Here is a 23,222-nt window from a genome sequence, read left to right as displayed (position 1 = left end):
CACTGGCCTGAGACAGGCAATCAAAAACCAACAGGAAATCAGACAGGTAAATAGGTATTAGACTAAGAATAGTCACTGAGGATCCTGACAGGCAGGGCAGGAAACTATTGTCTGCCTTCCTTTATAAAAGATGTGCAGCTCTGAGTTGGATCACAGAACTATAGCTTGATCACAAAGACACCAAAAACAACCAAACAAACACCTGGTCAGAACTTAGATAACTAGTCTCTAAACCCCAGGTAACTTTTATGGGAACTCATTATATAAGTAGAAAAAGGGAATCTGGTCTAGGTTCTGTAAATAATTCCCTAATTTCAATATCATGGGAGTTTCTCCTGTATGAAATTACTGTGAATAATCAAAGCAATCATTCTCATGTATTTGAGATTACAAATCTGAACATGCTTTGGAATATTTTCACTATTACTGCAATGACATTTCATTATGATTGCTTTTACTTTAATGATTAATAACAGAAGAGAAAGCTCTATCAAATATATAAGCATCTGGCTAATTTGCTCTAAGGCTAGCCAAAAGTCATTCCTGGGATTAAAAAGTAGGACTTATAAATCAAACCAGTATATAAGGTTCAGACCCTGTCTTCTATTCCAAATGAAAATTCAAAGGAACAAAAAAATTTCCTCCTTCTTAAGTCCTAAGAGGCCCAAAACGCTGCTATTATCTTTGCTCCACCAACCTGGCATAACTGGACTTAGGAAATTCAGAATCATAGGCAATAAACCAGTTTCCATTTTTCTTGATGAATTCTATAATTCAATTATACTGATCAGTATAATGAACAAGGGGGAAAAAAAACACCATTGTCATATGGTGAAGGCAAACTTCAACAAAAACCAGCTACCTCACTTGTAATGAACGAATGTAGGAAAAGATAGGTCAAATGTGTTGTTCCCATGGTAAAATCAATCAGTCTTGTCATTTTCATGAATTTATAAACCATAGAATCACAAGGGCCATGGGCTGAACAGAAACTCCAAAACTTACATCTAGCCTCCTGTCAAATCCCCTCCACACCATTCCTATTGTACGGTTATTCAACCCATGTGTAAATGGCTTCCGTGAAAAGAAACTTCCCGGCTGGAGGGCAGCCCACTCTTACTAAACACCTTGCTTAGAAAGTTGTTTTTTCATAGTAAACTTAAATATGTTTCCCTATAACTGGTCCTAGTTTTTTATTCTCTGATGTTCACCAGAACAAACTTAGTAAACTTTCTCACTGACTGTGCAATATTAGAGTTTCTCTGCAGGGCAGCCTAACAGAGAGGTCATAAAACCTGAGTTCTCTGTAGTGCAGTAGGATTCTAAATGCTGCCAGAATCATAAAGAACTCACTTTTCCTCCACAGGGTGGCTTAGGCTACTAAATCCTGGTGCACTGTGAAACCCATTCCTCATGAACTACTTATAGCCTGTTGCTCTGATCGAAATGACCCAACTGGACAAAAAGGGATCTAAAATTAAGGATTTCTTCTTCTCATTGTCACTTAAAGCACTGAAACAATTCTAGCAAAAGAGGTAAGAAAGACTAATGGTGTCATTATGATTAGTGAATTAAACCGTAAACAGAACACTGGGATTGGCTTTCATTATGTCAAGAAGAAAAATTACAAAGGAAGAGGCAGGTGATTTTAAGTACAAATTTCAGATTTTGAAGAAAACAAATATGACAATGCTGAAATTATTTCCATTGGGATTCATGGTGTTGCCTCACTGGGCCTCAAATGCTGTAACATTAGGAGCCTAGACACGTGCACATTAGAAGACTGACCATTTTGACACTGCATTATCCTAACTGGTGAAAGGACTTCTGACTCCATCATACTGCTTCCTTCAGAGAATATGATCCTACGCACTGAAAGATGAAACAATTTTCTAATTGTTTCATATGTTGGCAAGATTTCACAAGTAGAAGCTACCACACTTTAGTCAGTATGATCTGGGAATGATTATAAAACATATGAAACACGAGAAACCAAAACTACCACAAAATGCTTCAGCCCCTTTACTGGGGATTTTCAAGTAACTAGCAGCAATTCCAGGCAGGAACAAAAGCCTTTATCTACCTAAGTAAAACAAGTGTCCATGACCTACAAGGAATCATGCTGCATATGCGGGGGATACAAGCATGAATCAAACATATAATCTATGTTCAAAAGGAGCTAGAAGTCTAGTAATAGAGATGAGGCAGGTACCTACAATGCAAAGTAGAAAATGGTACCATAAACCAAATTACGTTTATGTTTATGGATAAAATGCTATGGCAGCTCAGCATGAGAGATTACTTCTGACACAAAGGATCTGAAGAAGCTTTGTGGAGACGGTCCTATCTGTCTGAATATTGACGAGGGGGTAACACTGGCATACAGATGAGGGAAAAGAGTATTCCAGGCTGAAGGCACATTAGGAAAAGTATAAAGAAAGCATGAAGCATGTACGGAAAACCACCATCCAGTCTGTCGAAACTGTGCCATACCGCTGCTCATTGAGTACACCACAGCCACTCCTAGGTCAAATCCTCAGTAAGGACTGTCCCATCTAGCACATTTAGCCCTCACCCACTAAAAATGCCGCCAATGACATACACAAAAAAACTGTCCATACATATTTCAAACTTCCCCCCATTAAAAGCTAGTCTAAAAACACATAGTATATAAAGAATATTATACCAAATAAGCTTAGAAGCTTAGGCCACATCATGGGACCTTAGAAGTTTGGCCCTTTTGTCCAGGAAAGTTTAGGACAAGGTGGGTGGTGGAATCAGAGGTATATTTCAGAAAGACTGATCTAGTAGTCATATATAGTACTGGATTAGAAGATGGACAACTGGAGGTAAGGAAGCCAGTTAGGCTGTTATCCTGGTGCAGAGAGATATAATTAGAACCAAAACTATTCAAAAGGTGTTCTGTTCAACAGCACACTGTCCAAACCAATTTTAAATGACTCCAACAACCATGTATTCCTAGCTTTCATGATTTACTCTAGTGGAATATGTCACTACCATTCATGTCCAAGAGAGAACAGATTTCTTTATGTGCTGCAATAATCCCCCCCAATGGTGCAAAGCTGAGCTAAGGGGTTTTTTTTTTTGCACAGAAATTGTGGTATGCAAGTACGCAGGTCGGTACCTTGCCTTATTACATATGGAGTAATTAGGAAGCACATTCATTATTTAAGGCATTAGCATAACAAATCAACTTAAAATGACACTTGAGAATAGGCCATTCAAAATATAAGCCAAGATTATTAATATAAGTCTTTCAACAGGGAAAAAAAATCATCAGACCTAAGGGAAGCAGCCGGCAGCTCTCAGTTAGGGGAGGTGGATGTACAATAAATGAAAAGCCAGAAGCTGTTTTTAGGCACTTTCTTATTTAGGGACCCAAAGTGAGTCAGAGTTACTAAATAAGCGTGATGGACAAAAATTATTATTAGATAACTACATAATATCTGAATGCCTAATATGCACAGGCACTATGTATGACCCATTTAATATTCCAAAGACTAAGATTTCAACACTATGACTTTACAAATAAGGAAGGCAGAGCTCAAATATATTAAATAACTCATGCAAGGTTAGTCACTACTAAATCTACAGAAACAGACTTGAAACCCAGGTCAGTCTGACTAGGAATTGTCCTCTTTCTACATACAGCACTCAATTTAGAAATTACTGTTAACAATGACAAGGCAAATAATTTGAAGACACACATAAATGGGACAGGCAAGAGGGTAGACGCACATGACCAGTTAGGGTCAAGAAACCCTACCTGGAGGGTAAGGGGCAAAACTTAACATCAAATGCAAACTTCTGAGGAAGCTTGACAGAGCTACGAGCCACAAAGCCGAGCAATAGCAAATGCAAGGAATGAGGATACCTAATTGTAGGCAGGGTCTTTAGGAATACACATAATAAACCACCAAAACACAAGGTCTTTCTCCTCTCCCTCGCGAAATGTATGAAGGTTCATTACGTGCTCTGCTACAGTCAAAAATTACTCTGCCATAAAATAAAAATCTCAAAGTCAACCAATTTTCTTGTGTAAGCTAACAAATACATTGAGCTTTCTCTTTCAAAACCCTAAAATGCATTCTATTCTACAGTATACTATGAATATGTGTTTTTGAAATCAAGAACGTAAAATCCAATCTCATGCATTACAGTAGCTATCCTTTCACTACTGCCCATTCCTGGCTCTTTCCCCAAATACAGACAACCTAACTTGCTCTTGCATTTATCCTGGTAAGCAAGAGGAATGAACAACCAAGTCTGTGCTACAAGGCTAAAAGAATCTCAATCCCAAAGTAGCTTCTACTGAACCCTCCCCCTCAAGTTGAATGATTGTATCAACTCTTCCTGAGAGTTTTTCAATGTTTATTTCTGACAACTCCAAGATAGTATTTTGTATATCACATTAAGGTATCAATCTAACAATAACATAGCTTTTTCCTAAATTCAATTCCTTCTGCCTTATGAAGGTCTCACTTCCTCTTCATAGGGATGGTTTTCCACTCATTATGGGGAAATAAGGAGGGCTTGATCATAAGACAAATCTACAACTCTGACTTTCTTCTTACCAAGCCGGGTGCCTGCATAGAACAACTTAATAGTTATAAAATTCACTATCTGTGAACAAGGATAAAATGGGCCCTAGTAGGCTAAAAATTAGCAGGTGGATGTGAAGACTACAGAAGAAAGGTATTACAATTCTGTGGATGAGAATAGAAGAGGAATGTGCCTTCCCTGAATCCACAGATCCCAGAGGATAAAAGGTCATCACATTCTTAAAACTAAACTGTCCCTGAGCAGAAATTTCTTTCTTGAGTTGAAAGTTAAATGGAGCCTTGTTTTGCATAAGCACTAGCCTGGAAGAGTGAACACTACCCCAATATCCTCACTCCTGTGGCTTGGCCATAAATGCCTGAACTGTTGGTTTTAAGAAATACCCACTGTTTCACACTATCCCCTGCACTTGGATGTCTAAAGAGCACAGTAACTGGAATATACACATACACACAAAGTCTCTCTCCTTATCCTCTTCACTACACCCATTTATACAGGTACTACCATTTTCACACATTTTACTTACCACTTATGCTAACAGGCCTTTGCTACACTATCCCCAGGAAAAGTATGAACAGTAGGAGGAGAAGAATTAGTTCCTGGGTAATAGGAATATTTTATTAAAATTAAGAAATATCTTTATTTATTCTTATTTTTTGCCCTGGAACCTGCACCCTACATGGTCTGGCCTCCAGGATACAAAACTTCAAACACATTTATCTTCCAATTTAAAGCATCACTGCCCCATGTATTTCCCATCTTCTTAAAACAACAACAAATCACTGAATCTTAAACAAGATAAATATAAACTTTAGTTTTAACAGATAATCAAAGTTGGTACATAAAAATCAGGGGGAAAATTGGCATATCCTTTTATTAGAGCGATTTCAAATGCTATGCCGTGCATTGAAGGTCAACCCAAACAAATGAATTACTCAGATTCCACCAGGCTTTGCCCTAGAACAACCAGACAAGAGCCAACGAAATGAAGATTGTATGCTAGTTTGGCCGCAGAATGAAAGAGTCGCTATAAATTCATGTGCTCATTAGAAAGTGGGAGTTAGACGTACCTGATCATTATATAGCCAGTAAGTTCCTCTTATGTAGAACAGTAAAATTCTATTAAAATGATACAGATTACTATCCTAACAACGTTTAGTTGCCTATTTAAAAAAAGTTCTAGTTTCAAAGAAAAAGCAAACTAGAACAGGCACATTTTGTATGGCACCATTTGAGCTTCACAGTGTATTTACAGCATCCTGCTCATACTCGGCAGTCAGTATGCTGAGTCTTACTTGGTCAGGAGACCTGTACTTTGTGACTGTAAACTTTTTTGACTTTTTTGGACCCTGACCAAATGTATGGTTTCTAACTATTCGTCCTTCTATTTTATAATTCTATACTGCAGTCACACACTTAAAATGAAGTATAATGTCAGAGAATTAATTTTTCTTGCTTCAAACTTTACTAGCTGATACTTGTTTAGTGGCATTATCTTGGGCAAGTTTACTAAACTATCTGTGCCTCAGCTCCCTTATCTGTAACTGTTGTGCATAAATCCTTTCAAACACATACTGTTATTAGGATTAAATCTATAATATATGTCAAGTACTCAGAAGCAGTATCTGGTACCTTAGGAGCCACCCAAAAATGTTTGTTATGGCTACTCAACGCTAAGCCACTTGAGAGTTCCAAGTAGTAGCTAGCAATTTAAGGAAACGTGCACACATACTCTACATATACATATTCACAACACTCGGGGGGATTCTAGCCATCTCAAGCAATGGCCAATGTCCATGTGAAAGCCGATTTTCATTTTTAGGAATGACTAAACTTCTGTGTTTCATCACTAGGGAGTAGGCTTCCAGAATATCTGTATGGCTGTTTCAGAGAAGCAGCTTGTGGAATAAAAAACCAGGGTTTCAACAAGCAGTTTTAAAAAGATGGTTTGAGCTGGGATGGAATGAACTGGGATACCAGTCACTTCTATGTCAAGAAAGTTGCTTTCTAACAAGAGCTTTGCTTGTTTCGAAAGGCACTGCAATAAGGTTCCAGTTGCATCACATGATTAAGCACTAAAACAAATGAATGGAGGACAGGACGGAGAAAGATTTATTTTAATCCCAGCTATGGGAAGACAATGAATTTATGACATAAAATGATCAATACTCTAAAAAAGTTTTACAAAATGAAATGTATTGAAAAACAAAATATCCAAATATAGAAAAATAGCCATAAATAGCGAAACCCATCTGAAAGCCACACCAGAAAAATACATATAGTCAATAAAATAATTATTCTGCTTTAAAAGTAATCAAGGGAGGGGCACCTGGGTGGTTCAGTCGGCTAAGCTCCTGACTTCGGCTCAGGTCATGATCTCACAGTTTGTGAGTTCGAGCCCCGCGTCGGCTCTGTGCTGACAGCTGGGAGCCTGGAGCCTGCTTTGGATTCTGTGTCTCCCTCTCTCTCTGCCCCTCCCCTGCTCATGGTCTACCTCTCTCTGTCTCAAAAATAAATAAAACACTTAAAAAATTTAAAAAAAAAAAGTAACCAAGGGAGATAAAAAGTATACACAAAGGTAAATGAAATGTAAAACATAAAGTGTACATCCTTATTAACAATATTATATGCAAATGAAAACAATTTTAAGGTCCCGCTAATCTAAGAAATCTAACAAAAATCATGACAAAACCAAATTACATGTACAACAGTTTAAGTATTTATGGGATGCTGTCTGAAAATTAGCTTATATATCCTTTGGCCTATTGACCCACTTTGAGAATATAGTTCTATGTTGGCAAGGAGTGGAGAAAGGGGAACCCTACTGCACTGTTTGTGCGAATGCAAACTGGTGCATGCACTCTGGAAAACAGTGTGGAGGTTCCTCAAAAAATTAATAGAACTACCCTACGACCCAGCAATTGCACTATTAGGAATTTATCCAAAGGATACAAAAATGCTGATTCAAAGGGGCACATGCACCCCAATGTATATAGTAGTGCTATCAACAACAGCCAAATTATGGAAAGAGCCCAAACAGCAATCAACTGATGAATGGATTAAGAAGGTGTGGTGTACATATATGCAATGGAATACTACTTGGTGATGAAAAAGAATGAAATTGTGCCATTTGCAACAATGTGGATGGAACTGGAGGGTATTATGCTAAGCGAAATGAGTCAGTCAGAGAAGACAGATATCATATGATTTTACTCATATGTGGAATTTGAGAAACTTAACAGATGAACATAGGGGAAGGGAAGGAAAAATAAGATAAAAACAGAGGAAGGCAATGTAAGAGACTCTTAAATACAGAGAACAAAACAGGGTTGCTGGGGATGATGAGGTGGCAGGTTAAATGGGTGACGGGCCTTAAGAAGGACAGTCTTCAGGATGAGAACTGGGTGTCATATGTAAGAGACGAATCACTGGGTTCAACTCCTGAAGTCAAGACTACACTGTATGTTAATTAACTCTAAGTAAATAAATAAATAAATAAGTATCCTAAATAGGATGAAAAGGTATACGTTTAGTACTATTAAGAAAAACTAGGGGCACCTGGGTGGCTTAGTCACCTGAGTTTCTGACTTTGCCTCAGGTCATGATCTAGCAGTTTGTGTGTTCGAGCGCTCTGTGCTAACAGCTTGGAGCCTAGAACTTACTTTAGATTGTGTGTGTGTGTGTGTGTGTGTGTGTGTGTGTGTGTGTGTGTGTGTGTCTGCCCCTCCCCCGCTCATTCTCTGTCTGTCTCAAAAATAAACATTAAAAACTAAAAAAAAAAAAAAAAAGAAAAAGAAAAACTGAAATCTGGAACGAGGGAATAATTAGAAAATTAGATATGAGCATAACGGAATATGTGTATGTGTATTAAAATTTTAAAGTGCCTTAAATAAAGAAAAATGTGGAACTTCCATTTCCAACCAAGATGGAACAAGGATCAAATCTTTCCTCCTGCTTAAAACAGCCAAAAACACAAAAACATTCTGAAACATGGTTTTCAATAGGCTAGAAAACAGTCAACAAAGGACAACAATCCCTAAGAGACAGGACATAAATGAGCCCAACCATTGCTTACTGCCTAGAAAGAGGTTTGGCATGTTGGGGTGAGGGTGGGGGGTCTGGGAAGACCTAGACAGCTCGAGTATGATCATGGCACACATCAAGAGGGAGAAGAGAGCAGCACAGAGAACTGCTGAGATTCACACAGGGTCCCCCTTGAGCATACTACTCATTAGCACAGGAGTGTGCAGAAAGTATCAACCACCTGAGGACAGGGAAAGAACCATAAGAAAGCATTAGAAAGAATGATGCCTACCCCTACCGTAATGGTCCAACCACCCCACACTCCAGGCTATTTACCCATAAGATGAGAAGACATATATCCAAAGGAAATCTATGGAAATCTATCCAAATGTCTATAGAAGCTTTATACGTAAATTGCCAAAAACTGGAAAACAAGCAGAAACAACCCAATGGCCACCAACAAGCAGAGATAAGCCATGGTATGGACCTACATCGGAATACTACTTAGCAATAAAAGGAATGAAGTACTGACGGCACACCACAATACAGACGAATCACGAAGTATGCTGAGCGAAAGAAGTCAGATTTAAAAAAGAACAGATACTGTATGGTTTCATTTATACAAAACTCCGGAAAATGCAAATTATAGTAACAGAATGCAGATCAACGACTGGAGGGTATATGGGAAGAGATACAAAGGGGCATAAGAAAAACTGAGGGAGAATGAACATGTTCACTATCTTGATTGTAGCGATTTGATAGGTATACACGTTTCTCAAAATTTACCAAAATATGTACTTTAAATATGGGCAGTTTTCCTGACTATCCATTATATCCCAATTAAGCTGTTAGTAAAAACAGGGGAAAAAGTGGTTGCATGAACAGTTGTAAATATCAGAATATAAAGTAACATATATAAAGGTCACGATCATCCGAAGTTAAGAGAGAGATACATAAAATTTGTTAAGGTCTTCTGAATTTTTACTTAACCCTTTAAAAACAATTACACCCACTAAGTTAATTTAATCTAAACAGCCATTCTTATTTTCTAGAAACAAGAGCTGGGAGACAGTTTGCCCATGACCATATGCAAAAGTCTCACGAGAGAAACAGACACCGCACAACTCATAAGATGCCAACCTCTGTTCTACATTCATCACTCCCAACTAAATTCCACCAGTGCCAACACTCAGAATAACAAGAGGCTTGGAAATGAGACAGATGCTTTGGAAGAACTACAAGCAGAGAAGCTAGAAAAAAATGTTTCCTAATGTCACTAGGGCGACCAGGGTGCACCCAGAGGTGAAACATGAAGGGCCATCTTGTCCACAGGAGGGATAATAATATTTAGAAATTAGCCCCCACAATTTCCAGAATGCCAGTTAATTTAAAATGCCAGATTGACGAAAGCATTTCAAAGCAACACATTTTTAAATTCCAAATTAACACGCCTTGCCATACCTGATGTTTCCTGAAAAAAAAAAAAAAAAAAAAACCCACATGTTGTGGCTTTGTTATAGAAGAAAAAAGAAAAGCCATTCTTACTTACAAGATATAGGATGTAAAAAAAAAAATGGGGGTGAGGAGAACCCATAGGCGTTAGTTTCCTATGGCTACCATTAGAAATTATCACATCTGGTGAATTAAAACATGAATTTATTCTCTCACAGTTAAGAGCCTAAATTCCGAAATCAAAGTGTAGGCAGCAGGGTGAAGCTCCCTCCAAAATCTCTAGGGAAGAATCCTTCCTTCAATCCTCCAGATTCTGGTGGTTGCCAGCAGTGCTTGGCTTATAGCCACATCACTCCCATCTCTGCCTCTGTGGTCACATGGCCTTCTTCCATCTGTGTGTGACTGGCCTTCTTATGAGTAGGATCCAGGGCCCAGCCTAATCTGGCATGACCTCATCTTAACTTGATTACATTTGCAAAGACCCTTTTTACAAATAATGTAGTATCCACAGATACTCAGTTATTAGAACTTTATCTTTTGGGAAAACACAGTTCAATACACAACAGGGGTGGGGGCAAACATCTAACATAGTACAGTTCTCTTCAAGGAGGCAGTAACAAGGGAGAATGAAATTTTAGTTAATGTAGCAAGAAATATTTTCCCGAAGCAGACACTTGCGGCCGTCTAGTTTTCAATCAAAAGAAATTCAATATGGCTAATGAAATCCTTTTTGTTCTTTTCTAATTTCCAAATTATGTTTGCAACAAATATCCCTGACCCTTATTCCATCCATCCTGCGAGGAATTAACAATTTTCATTCTCAAATACACTGCCTGAAGTTTAGGGGGTAAGAATCTACAAATCTTCCTCAATTTACAACAGGGTTACAACCTGATAAACCCCTCATAAACTGAAAATATAGTAAGACAAAAACACATTTAAAAGATCTAACCTACTGAATATCATAGTTGAGCCTAGCCTACCTTAAACATGCTCAGAACACTCATGTAATGTATTCAATACTGTACAGCAAGTGAAAACCAGAATGGCTATATGAGTGCAGAACATTTGTAAGTATATTGGTCATTTACCTCCGTGATCGAGTGGCCGATTGGGAGATGCAGCTCGCTGCCCAGCATCACCAGAGATTATTTTAGGACATACCACTAGCCCGGGAAAAGATCAAAATTCCAAGTACAGTTTCTACCGGATCATCATAAAGTAGAAATTTTTTAAGTTCAGCCATCATAAGTCAGGGACTACATGTACTTTTACAACCAGAAAGGGGGAAAAAAGTTTCATCTAAGTCAGAAGTGAATGTGCTTCTACAGGAATATTAGTCTTGTCCTTCTGAGCCATCATTATTACAAAGGTGTTTCATGATCTTTAACATGTTTACATACACACTCAATTACACGTACGCGTAACACCACTTTTAGAATGTACTCTTGCATTCTTATAGGGCTAAGAGTGAAGGATATCACCACAGCTCATTCTTCTCTTCCACGCAGTGTCTAGTGTATACCAATCAAATAAGCTTAGCATAATACGAACACACTAAAATGTGATTTCTATCCTCTAGATTTTCAAATACAAAAAAAAAAAAAAAAAAAAAAAAAGATTTGTTAAATAGTGAAATACTTATTAACTGAAATTAAGTGATTAAACCCATTATGTCACTAAGGAAGAAACTGAAGGCCAAGACATAAATCACCAGATATTCAAATGACCTCTCAGATGCACAGATCACAGAGGATTCATTCTGCTATCAATACAAATGTATCAAATAAAGGTATCTGGTTCATATGATTTGCTTGCCAGACAGTGCCTGGAGATGTCTGTTGAGTAAATTACCTGGTAATTAAAAAAATGGAAACTGTATGTTTCATAATTTATTTTTAGGCAGCCTGTAAACGACAGTGTCAAAATGGACCTCTAACATACCTTTACATCTGTGAGCATGCTGGTGGCACAGATGAGAGACTGGGTGAATTTTTTTGCTGATTTATAACAATGTATAAAATGTGATTAATGTTTTAGGGCTGGATCTAGATATGGCATGAACAGAGATACTAGATCTAACACCATCCATTTCTTCCAATCCTAAAAATTACCATCCATAAGCAGGGCAGGGGACAAAAACATTACATCATGGTTTGTTTGGGTTTTTTTAAGTTTTATCTATCTATCTATCTATCTATCTATCTATCTATCTATCTATCTATCCATCCATCCATCCATCCATCTGGCATCTCTTTAGAACTAAGGGCACAAAGTCCACTATCTGTGGTAAAATACCGCAAACATAGGAAAATAATCTTACAGAACTGGTGAGGAAATACTCAACCTTTGTTTATGTGGAAAAGGACCATTCATTAGAAGAACTTAAATCTAATTTTGACTTGTGAGAAAAGACATGTTCACAGTCTCCTTTAGGTCTCTGCCTCTCTGAGATTCAAGGACACAGCTACTACTCTTTATCTTGGTAAACAGCATTAAATCCAAATAAATTATCACTAAAATATATACTCCACTCCCCTCCTCTAATGTCCATCTGCACTGATTACATTTATGAAGACTACATTTCTGGAGTGTTTATATTAGCCAGCATCTTTTCCATCACATACAATTTTCAAATGTCACAAAAACTCTGAAGTATTAAAAAAAAGTATCCAGTGGGTAGGAAAGCACCCAATGATAAAAGTGAGAAACATATCTTTTGAACTAAACAGACAGGCCAGAACCAAAAGAACTCAGGTGTCGTGTCCAAAATCTACTAAGCAATTCACCAAGTCAACAGAAACCAAGATCACAGTGGAGGTTATTAGAACAAAGTAATGGTGAGCAGAGCTATCAAACTTAATCAAATTCAAGATTCCACTTGTTGTAAGATGCACTATTATTTTATAAGTCATTAAAAGTCATCAGTTACAACAATAAGTTTCATCCTTAAATCTGACATGTTAAATTAAAATGTGGACATATTTTTTAAGAATTAAAGAAATAAGGTATATTTCCAATAAGGTCAAGAAGGCAGGATTACTTTATAAATGCAAAGCTTTATTTTTCATCTAACACAGTTAAAAAAATCTTATTGGCAAGTTCACTTTATAGCTATTCCCACCTTTATGTTCATTATATATCATTTATATCAAGTATAATCACTCTACCAGCAAGTGGACCTCAAATAGTTAAAACTATCTGTGCCAACCAGAAGGAAACTAAGAAGACAGAAAATACCTATCTGGTTTACAGCTTGGCCAAACATCATCCAAATCACTTATACCAATCTAGGGAAAATAAAGAAACTTAAATTTGGTCCTTTGGGAAACCAATAGTATGTATATGCCGAGAATGCGCCTGTGGCCCCAAGCTGATCATTTTCTTTGTATTAACTCAGAGTGAATAATGATCAGAAGGCAATTGGCAGAGACACACAGCCCCCAGCTCTGTTTGATGTATGATCCTATCACAACACGATTACCAAGACCCATTTCTCTTGCACCAAAATACTGAATCCAGACGTCAACCTGGTGCCTGGAAAAGATGCTACACAGTGACAGCTGTTTCATGCTTCGATCCTGAATAGTTGCATTCTCACCAGACACATGCTTTAGCCAATGAGGGATCAGTGCATTCATAAAGAAAACATTACAAGAATTCTGGCCACCAAAATTTAAAGGTAGCACATACTCTTGCTTTTTTTTTTTTTTATTGGTTTAAGTCATAATAAATAAGGAGCAGTTTTGCAGAAAGATGATGAAGGGACTACTGCATTTTATGTAATTAAGCAATAAACATATAGAAGCAATTAAGTGTATAGCATGAAATAGCAATAAGCATTTAGCGCAACACAAATTACTCAACACATTCATTTCACTACACTTTTTTTAATTGAAAGAACTGGTGACCTAGATGAACACTGAATTGAAAAATCAAGAGAATTTAGTAGTCGTTGCAAGTACAACCCTTGATACAGGCCTGGATTCTACTCCTAAGTGTTTCCCTTAACAGCAGTTTGACCTTGCACAAGTAACGTGACCTTCCTTCCCTAGCCTCAGTTTTCCCACATGCCAAAAAAAAAAAAAAAAAGATGATAAAACCTTCACCTCACAGGGCTCGGCTTTGTGTAGAATTAGATAGGGCAGGAAAACTCTTACCGAGTATCTGGCATAGTGGAGGAAATGCAAAATGGTACGTTCTATTTATCATTAGTACCAGCGCTATCAAGCTATATACTTCCCAACCTTCAAACCTCTTTCTTGCTCTGATTTTCATTGGTTTGTTGCTTTTGTGCCTCTCCTAAAACACTGTTAATCTACTTTGCACTGTCTTTATTTGTATTTTATCTTGACTCACCCACATACCATCCCCCCAACTCTACTTTCAGAAACACCTTTGTATCCCCTCAACAACTAACATGGCATTGAAAAGTATTTAAGTTCTACAAAGCAACTAAAGAAATATCTGGGCAATGAAGCATGAATGACACTGGCCTACAGGTTTAAGACCTGGTATTCGTTGCCTGGCATCTTGCACTCTGGTGAAGGTGAGTGGAACAAAGCTGAAAGGCTAGGCAGCCCAGAGGCAGCAAGAGGTCCCAAAGCATTTCCATTTCCCTCCATTCAGAAGGATGCCTCTACATAAACGCTTCCACTTAAAGAAGACACTAATGTGCTTCTGTGGAATTCTGCCAGTCTGACCCATAAATACCCTTATCAGGAAGAGTCAAAAACTATTTAATTCATCACAGGCTGAGAGTTTAAAAAGAGAGGATTAAGCAACACACACTCCAGTAGTGGGCTACAAAAGGGCATTGTTCCAGTTAATACATACAGCCACCTCTGTAATGCAAAAGGAATAGAAAAGACATGAGAAGATACCGACACACGGAATTCCATGAGATAGGCACACACATATACACACATACATATATATAAACTCTGCCAACATTATACCAGAAAAAGAAAGGACATTTTGACATATCTACTCAAGAACAAGATACGTAGAATAGACCTAATGGAATAAATAAATAAATGGACAAGGAATAGAACCTGGTCAGACTATACCTAACAAATGAGGAACCAGGAAGGGGCTGACAGAAAAATAAGCAGCTACAACTGGACATGCTGCTAGAAAGAAACCAAAACAGCTCTCAGAATTCAGCAATAACTCAACACCCTAGGTAGAAGTCACCCAGTAATGGCGCGAAGAATCCAACACAGATGGGCAAACACCTTTCCAGCCGGCCCTGGGCAAAGAACATACACCTGTCTGACCTGTGGCAAGACAGCACAGGCTTCTGATTAGCCACCATTCAGAGAGAGTTCAGTTGTTTAGCATTGGTACTTCTTTTTTAGTATATGTGCTGCTGAAGCAAGTACAGCACTGGCACTTCTTAAGAACACTCCACCTCATGTTTCTGGGCCTCTTGAAACAAGCCCAAGGCCTCGCTCTTGACCACTGTTAATTGTGGGTCTGCAGCTGACACAATTTCACCAACAGTACCAAGACTTTATCTGTCCCTATTTCCCACTCCTATACGTAACATGAATCTTCTGGGATTTACTCCTTCAGGGGCAATTCCTTATGAATTCCAGAGGCGCAAAGAAGACAAAGAATTTGCCATATATTTTATATGTTTATATATTGTTAGCTATCTAGCCAGCTGACACCGAGAGGGGGATGAAACAAACAAACAAAAACTTGATTTTAAACTGTTCCTGGTCCCACACAATGTATCTGACCTTCCTAAAGCACTCTTGTTTGTGCAAAATGACTATATAGAGATTTTTCATGGGTCATTTTTACTATACACAACTTTTATCCCATACTCTGACCTTAGACCGCAGTTCCCAATGGGATACAACTCCACTATAATTTGTCATTCTGATATTTAAATTTAAAAACCACAACTCCCCTATATTTAATTGGCTACAAAGAATATGAACATCATCTATTCAAGTTTGAAACCAGAGAAAAATGGCTCTTCCAACCACAGGAATGTTCACACAAAGTCAAGACGAATCACCTGCAAATCTTTAGTCAGTTTTATCATTTTATTAAAAAGTACGCTTCAAATATCAAGATTAGAGAAAACCTTTGTTCTGTAATAGTCCCCATAGATTCTATTCAGATAGCTACACAGACAAGGCCACAATGTAAGGTAAGAGATTTTGGAATGCAAATCAAGAGGTCCCCAAAATCCAGATGCACCATCAAAAAAAGGGGGGGGGGGCAGGGAGCAAGAAAAAAAAAGATTATGAATCTAAATAACAAAGCAAATTAGGAGACCATTCTGAGTCAGGGAGCATACTCAGGACAGTTATTTCCTTTGTATTGCTTTTATAATCCTGTCCTACTAGAGAGGCATACTCTGCCTCACAAGTTCGTTATAAGGGAAAGTGATACAAAACAAACACCTAGGTCCTTTGGAAATGAGCAATGAACAAGGTAGAAAAATAGACAGTGAAAGGACAGACTTTTATTAAAATCAAAGAGAACAAAAACAAAGACCCTATTAAGGAAAATTGGGAGGGTGACGGGCTGTTAATGAGGTGCTGAGATAAATAGGGCAACCCATCTCTGACAACTGTTCTAGCTCAATACATGTATGTCCCAGATTATGCGATAGTATATTCACTTCTTCAACACAGTTTGACCAGAATATCCTCTTTCATGTTCCTCCTTGGGGCTATGTATGGAAGAAAGGGTTCGAAGACTAAAACACTTGTAGAAATTAGGTCTCAGATACAGCCTCATCTGCAATGAATTCCATGGCTCTGTTGTTCAGTCCTTCCCCTTCACACATCAAAACCACTGCTTCTAAGCCTCTAAACTGCAGCTTTGGAAGGCAATTCCAAACATAAACACTCATAAACTATATATGTATGACTTTAATCTAGGATGCACTCAGATTACAGAATTAAAGAAAATAAACATTGGGTCACCTGGGTGGCTCAGTCAGTTGGGCATCCGACTTCGACTCAGGTCATAATCTCATAGCTCATGAGTTTAAGCCCCACATCGGGCTCTGTGCTGACAGTTCACAGCCTGGAGCCTGCTTCAGATTCTGTGTCTCCCTCTCTCTTCTCTCTCTGCCCTTCCCCCGCTCATACTCACTCTCTCTCTCTCTCTCTCTCTCAAAAATAAACATACATTAAAAAAATTAATAAAAGGAAGAAAGGAAGGAAATATGAACTCTTGTTGATTTCTTAGAATGAGGGAGAAAAGGAATCCTATACACCACTATCATCCAGAAATTGTGTCTTGGTCCCCAGCACTGATCACCAAAGATAGCTAAGAGATTTGCTAAAATCATGAGAACCTCAGAGTTATTAGATCCCCATTAGCAAAGTCCAATTACAGAGAGAAAACCAAGCTATTTTAGCTGAACATTCATACCAATGGAAAAAAAATAGAGACTTCTTAATCACTTTCATTATCAAAACAGACTCCCTGCTGGAGCCTTTTAATTGGAAGTCTACCCATTTTAAAGGCATTTGCATTTTATCAAACTATATTGACAGGGCTAATAGAAATCACTTCTAGCTTCTAGCTTCTTCACATCTCCCAAATACGTGATGACACCTGTAGTGATCCACTGAAGAGAAAAACAGAAGACCAGGATAGGAAGCTGGGCCCCTAGCACACGAACATCTGGATGGAAAGCTCACCATGCTAGCAACCAGCCTTACCCCTCTTCATCTCTGCTATGTTAAAAGGGGGACAGAGTAGTGAGAAACCACAGCATCACAACCAGTTTTTCTCCATTAAATGTCCCAAAGATCAAGGGATGTCATTTACTTACAAATGAACAAAACTTGGAATCAATACTGATGTGTGTGAGATGAACAGATTTGTATGCTAGACATTCTGTACCCAAGATACATACGTCTCTCTCTTCCTGTCTTTCTCTAAACATGTAGGGTGCCACAGTGTTACTGCCATGAGCTATATTTTGTTATTTATAGAGGCTATAAAAGTACACAACACTTTACAAACCACAGAACATAGGCACTAGAGCCTGGAGGAACTCAGACTAAATAGAAATGGAGAGAGGAATGGTGAGGAAAACAGGAAAATATTTCCTTGCACCAAATTCCAGGCAAGAACACTCCTGGGAGGCAGTTGAGAAAGGTACTAATTATTAAGGAGTGATCTGTAAAAGGAGGATTTACACAAACCAAAATCAACCCATCAGTAATTCACAGTCTTAACTCTTGAAGGCAAAGAGTTGATATCAGAGTGATTCTATGACAACTTCCACCTTTGACATAAAACATGAATTATGCTTTTCTAATCATATGATGACAAGTTCATCCAAGCAATACTAAGATGTGAATACTGAATACGCATCCAAATGTTTAAAAAAGGAACAAAAAACAGGTCCAAAAAATGACCTTAGAGACTGGGAGAGCTGCAAACCTGAAGTATATGAAGTTCAGCCCTTGCAAGTGACAGTTAACACAATTTTCATCAACTCAGGGAGCCATCAAGTCCTTTATCCTCCTAGATAAACAAAAGATTTGAGCTTCAAAAACATCTGCAAAGTAAGTATTTCCAAGAGACAGAACTATCACATAAGAAATTTCACTGACAGAACGCACAAAGGTTGTGTTCCCAGACATTCACGAGGTACCCCACCAATTCAATGAGCCGTATCTCAGAAGGCCTCCGTCTCGAAATGGTTACTTTAAGAATTTAAGCCTGGTCTTTAATTTAGTGTTGTCTGTACTTTACTAGAGATTCACCACAATGGACGGACAGATGTTGTTAGTACAGAGTTTTATCAATTACAAAAAGCCCAATATCACAAAATTTTGTGATTTACTATTATTCCCATTTTGCAGGGAGATTAAAGGGCTTTCTCAAATATACAGTAGGTACCTGTGAAAGACATAAGCCAGGCCATCAGGAAACCAATCACAAGTACTTTCTCGATGACCTCGATTTTAACATAATTACCATGAACAGTCAAAAACAGCCAGGTTCATTTTTCTAAATGCAAAGTGCTCAGTAGTTAACTAAACAGATATTAAAAATAATCTGGGGAATCCCTCCACCTCTGAGTTCACTGAAGGTATACACGACAATGTTTCTTGGTGCTACTTTTCTGTAATGCAAACTACTAGACATCCAATATTCTCATGGTATGTTCTCAGATTCATTTATAGTCAATATTGAAAAGAATTACCTAAATGATTCTAACGGTCTTTTCATAAATTTCTCTTTAGTTTCCCAAAGACCATGTTACAAATTCATCACAAAGTCAGGCTTTAATCTCCTCTCATTCATCAACAGTGACACCAGCCCCCTTCTCCATTCAAGGGGGAAACCATCTGCAATAGTTCTGCCCGATTTCCCCAGGAATTTTAGCTTTGACTGCCTGGTTTCCGAACCCTCAGCAATGGGAGCAATTTACCTCGATCGACTTCGCCAGTCACTGTTGCAATTTAGCTAAGACATTTCCCAGGGGCCCATTAGAAAAGGTTCCAATTTGAAAAACTCACATCTGATCCTACAAACCAGTCCTAGAAACATCATTTGGTACCAACTTAAAAATTACTCTTTTTCTGATCCCAAATCTTTCACTTGACACAGAAATAAATGCAAAAGGGAAATCAGGATAAGATTTCCGAATACTAGCTCAAATACATAAACATAGAAATACATTCTGATAAAAATCACAGCATGCTACATGCGTGCCAAGGCTTGGTTTTGTTATCTGACTCTCCACCAAGCAAACTGAAGATGGCGGCCCAGGGCAGAGGAAGCCTTTGGCAGCAACCACCCTCCAGCAACATCAGAAACCTAGTGAGGCTGTGGAGTTCCTTCCAGAGTTAAGGACCATGAAAAAGCCAAATCTCCCTATTCAAGTACCTCACGCACGCACACACACTGCACCTACTCAATGGAGCTAACCAAAGGAAATGCCAAAGGACCCATTATGTAGGACTGGGCAAAGCATAGGAGAGCTGTCCTCTAGCAAAAGAAATGAAATTCTTCAATACCAACAGGGAAGGGGTGCCTGGGTGGCTCAGTTGTGAGTTTGAGCCCCACATCGGACCCTGTGCTGACAGCTCAGAGCCTGGAGCCTGCTTGGGATTTTGTGTCTCCCTCTCTCTCTCTGTCCCTCCCCTGCTCACATTCTCTCTCTCTCCCAAAAATGAATATCTAAAAAAATTTTTTTTAATAAAGTATCATTAGATTATCAAAAATATATATACCAACAAGGAAAAAGTCCATCGCGACGTTCAGATTACTGTTGCAAAAGCCCTAACATTTATACTGGAATTAAGTTCTACTCCATAGGTATATTAGTATTTGAAATTAGACTTAATAGGCCTTGACAACATTTCAGTAGCTTTTCTAGAATACTAGTGCTTCCAAAACAGAATACAGAAAAAGTGGCATAATCACTTAAAATAATGTTATCAAAAATTAAGTCAATAAATAGAATAGCTTCATTTGAGATTTTTGTCCCTAAATTTTTCTTTAATAAACAAAGAGTATCTGCTATCAAACATCAAATGGCAATAAACCAATGCCCAATATCAAGTCATTATTACTACTATATTACATTAATTACTATTAACAGAATGCATATTCTGGTACACACATACGTTTGATTTTCTATAACTCACGTATAATATATTTCCTACCTGGAGAATTACCCTGAACTAAAACGACAGCATTAAACATGTCCATATCCAGTGAGTTCTAGGAGTTTTGCTACCTGAACATGTTTGGGAACCAGTGCTGTATTTATAAAACTTAATGGTGGCAGAGTCTCAAATGTTCAGAAAAACAGCTCATGTTAGACATTAAACAAGGGACTCACAGGATACACAATTATAGAGAGAGTATTGCTGTTCCCTGATAACGGTGGTAGGCTAACAATTCCAGGAATTTATCTTCCCTAAGTATAATTAGAGAGCATATTCGCTCTTTCAGGTGAATACTTTCATCTAAGTTTCAACTCCAAGTGAACAACTTAAGCAGACTGTCACAAGCTATTGATTTACAGATCGTACCTTTTTTATCAACAGTACCGCCCACAATCTATAGCCGACTTCAAGTCAAAAGCTTTCTACAAGGTTCAGTGTGGCTGACAATGTCCCTTGGGAAACATCTCCCGTTGTTTTAGCGCAGCTCTCAAATGTGATCAAAACCCCCAGCTCCTCTCTCTTCCTCCCTTTCCAACTACTGATGTGTGTGAGGTTACAATTTTTCAAATGTTTCAACCAAATAACACATTGAAAGAGAGAAAATACAGAAGCACGTGAGAGTCCAGCGGTAATCTATTAAGGCACACATTAAGCAGATTTGCAAAATAAAAGTAAAGTCACTCTTCAATTTTTTTGGAAAATATTTTTCATAAAAACGTGTTAATGTGACAGGCTTATTACTGTTGTTTTTAATGAATTAAATATTTTTAAATGTCTCATTTTCTAAAACAGTAGGTATCAATAGAGATAATCAATCCATATGAATAAAAGTTCTTTGGGCTCTCAATAAATTTACTATACAAGAGTCCTCAAATCAAAGAGGTTGAGAACTACTGTTTCAGAGGAACTCAAAAGATACATTATAGTTATCCACAGCATGAGAGAGACCCAATGCAGGAAAGCCTTAAGGTGACACTTCCTCATCAAAATTCATCTTTGAAATAGAGTCAGTTATACAGACAAATCCCGTTAAAAGAAAACCTTAAAGGAAATGAAAATGAAAAAAAAAAAATCATTCTACTTTTTATCCAAACACAACTGTTTAACTGTGCCCTAAAAACAGTTCCCCTTCAGTCCTACTCTAAGCTTATACTTTTGTACAATTATAATTGTAGCACAGATAGAATGATCTCTGCTTTTTTGATCCCTTAACACTGTATCCTAGTCTTCCCAGTAGACACATAATCTTTATCATTTTCATAGATACAGAATTGCAATGCATGGTTATACACAAATGTAAAAGTTCAACAAACTGTACCCGTAAGGTTTCTACACTGTACTAAAAAAAAGTAATAATTCAATTTAAGAAAACCTTAATGGACCACTGATATTATTTCTAGCTATTTAGACTGCTACTACTTTTTCTGAGAGATCATACTACAGCGAACATTTTCAGATGCTACAGCGAACATTTTCAGGTACAAAGTTTGACTCTTGCTTTAAAACCTTTCCTTAAACAGAGCTTAACAACGGTGACTACTCTGATGAAGATTATGTACTTTTTGTGAAGCCACCCACATCTTTAGTGAGTTTGACTACTTGGTCCCAACAAAAGATAGGGTGTCACTGCACATCTCATTTTTTTCTCTATTATTCCTTAAAAATAAAGAGGATTTTACAAATCCTCATGAGTTCATGACGATTTGAAGTCGTCATGAGTTCAACTTAGAATTTACTTAAGAATGTCTAGCCTTCTGCAGATGAGAGTCAGCATGATGTGTCAAGCCTAACCTGGGACTCAGTCATAGCTGCAAACATAACATCTAACGTAAAGTCTTCTCTCTGCTGGACTCTAACCTGCCTGGTAAATTGAGGTTACTGTTATGGCCTAAATTATAGCTACCCCAAATTCACATGCTAAACCCAATTCACATGCTAATGTGGCTGTATTTGGAGACAGGACCTTTTAAGAGGTGATTAGGTTAAAATGAGGTCAGTAGGGTGAGCACTCGCCTGATGTGACTGGTGTCCTTATATGAAGAAGAGGTTAGGACACAGAGACACCAGGGTCACACATGCATAGATGGACGATTGTGTGAAAAGTGGGCAGCCACGTGCAAGCCAAGGAGAGAGGCCTCAGAAGAACTCAAATTCAACACCACCTTGATCGTCCGTGGACTTTCAGCGCCCGAAACTGTGAGAAAATAAATTTCTGTGGTTTAAGCTGCTTACTCTGCGGTATGTTGTCACTGCAACCCCAGCAAACTAATAGTTACCAATCTGACCCCTGAGGACATTTCCATGCTCTTCCCAGTCGACTCCAAACCCTTCCATTTACAGATAAGGAAACCAAGCTCTTTGAGGTTAGGAGTTTTCACCTGTGACTGCAGAATATCAAGGAAGGGTTACGTCTCTTCACACCAAAGCTCTTTACACCATAATATAAGGATAATCACAAACGAGAGTCCTCGATATTTCTAAGCATCAATACCAAAG

The 23,222-nt window shown here is 38.1% G+C and overlaps 1 protein-coding gene and 1 long non-coding RNA gene across 3 annotated transcripts in view; one reads left to right on the top strand and one right to left on the bottom strand.

Moving 5' to 3' along the window:
• The window catches only part of SND1 (staphylococcal nuclease and tudor domain containing 1), a 422,256-nt gene that overhangs the window by 295,466 nt on the left and 103,568 nt on the right, over positions 1–23,222 (bottom strand). The gene's annotated exons all lie outside the window — the stretch shown is intronic.
• LOC109497587 lies at positions 1,332–11,680 on the top strand. Its single transcript, XR_002153880.3, has 2 exons — positions 1,332–1,535; positions 9,657–11,680. It is a non-coding gene; the product is annotated as an uncharacterized LOC109497587 (long non-coding RNA).

This window comes from Felis catus, chromosome A2, assembly GCF_018350175.1.
Source record: "Felis catus isolate Fca126 chromosome A2, F.catus_Fca126_mat1.0, whole genome shotgun sequence".
NCBI lineage: Eukaryota > Metazoa > Chordata > Mammalia > Carnivora > Felidae > Felis > Felis catus.
This window is presented reverse-complemented; position numbering and strand designations above follow the sequence as displayed.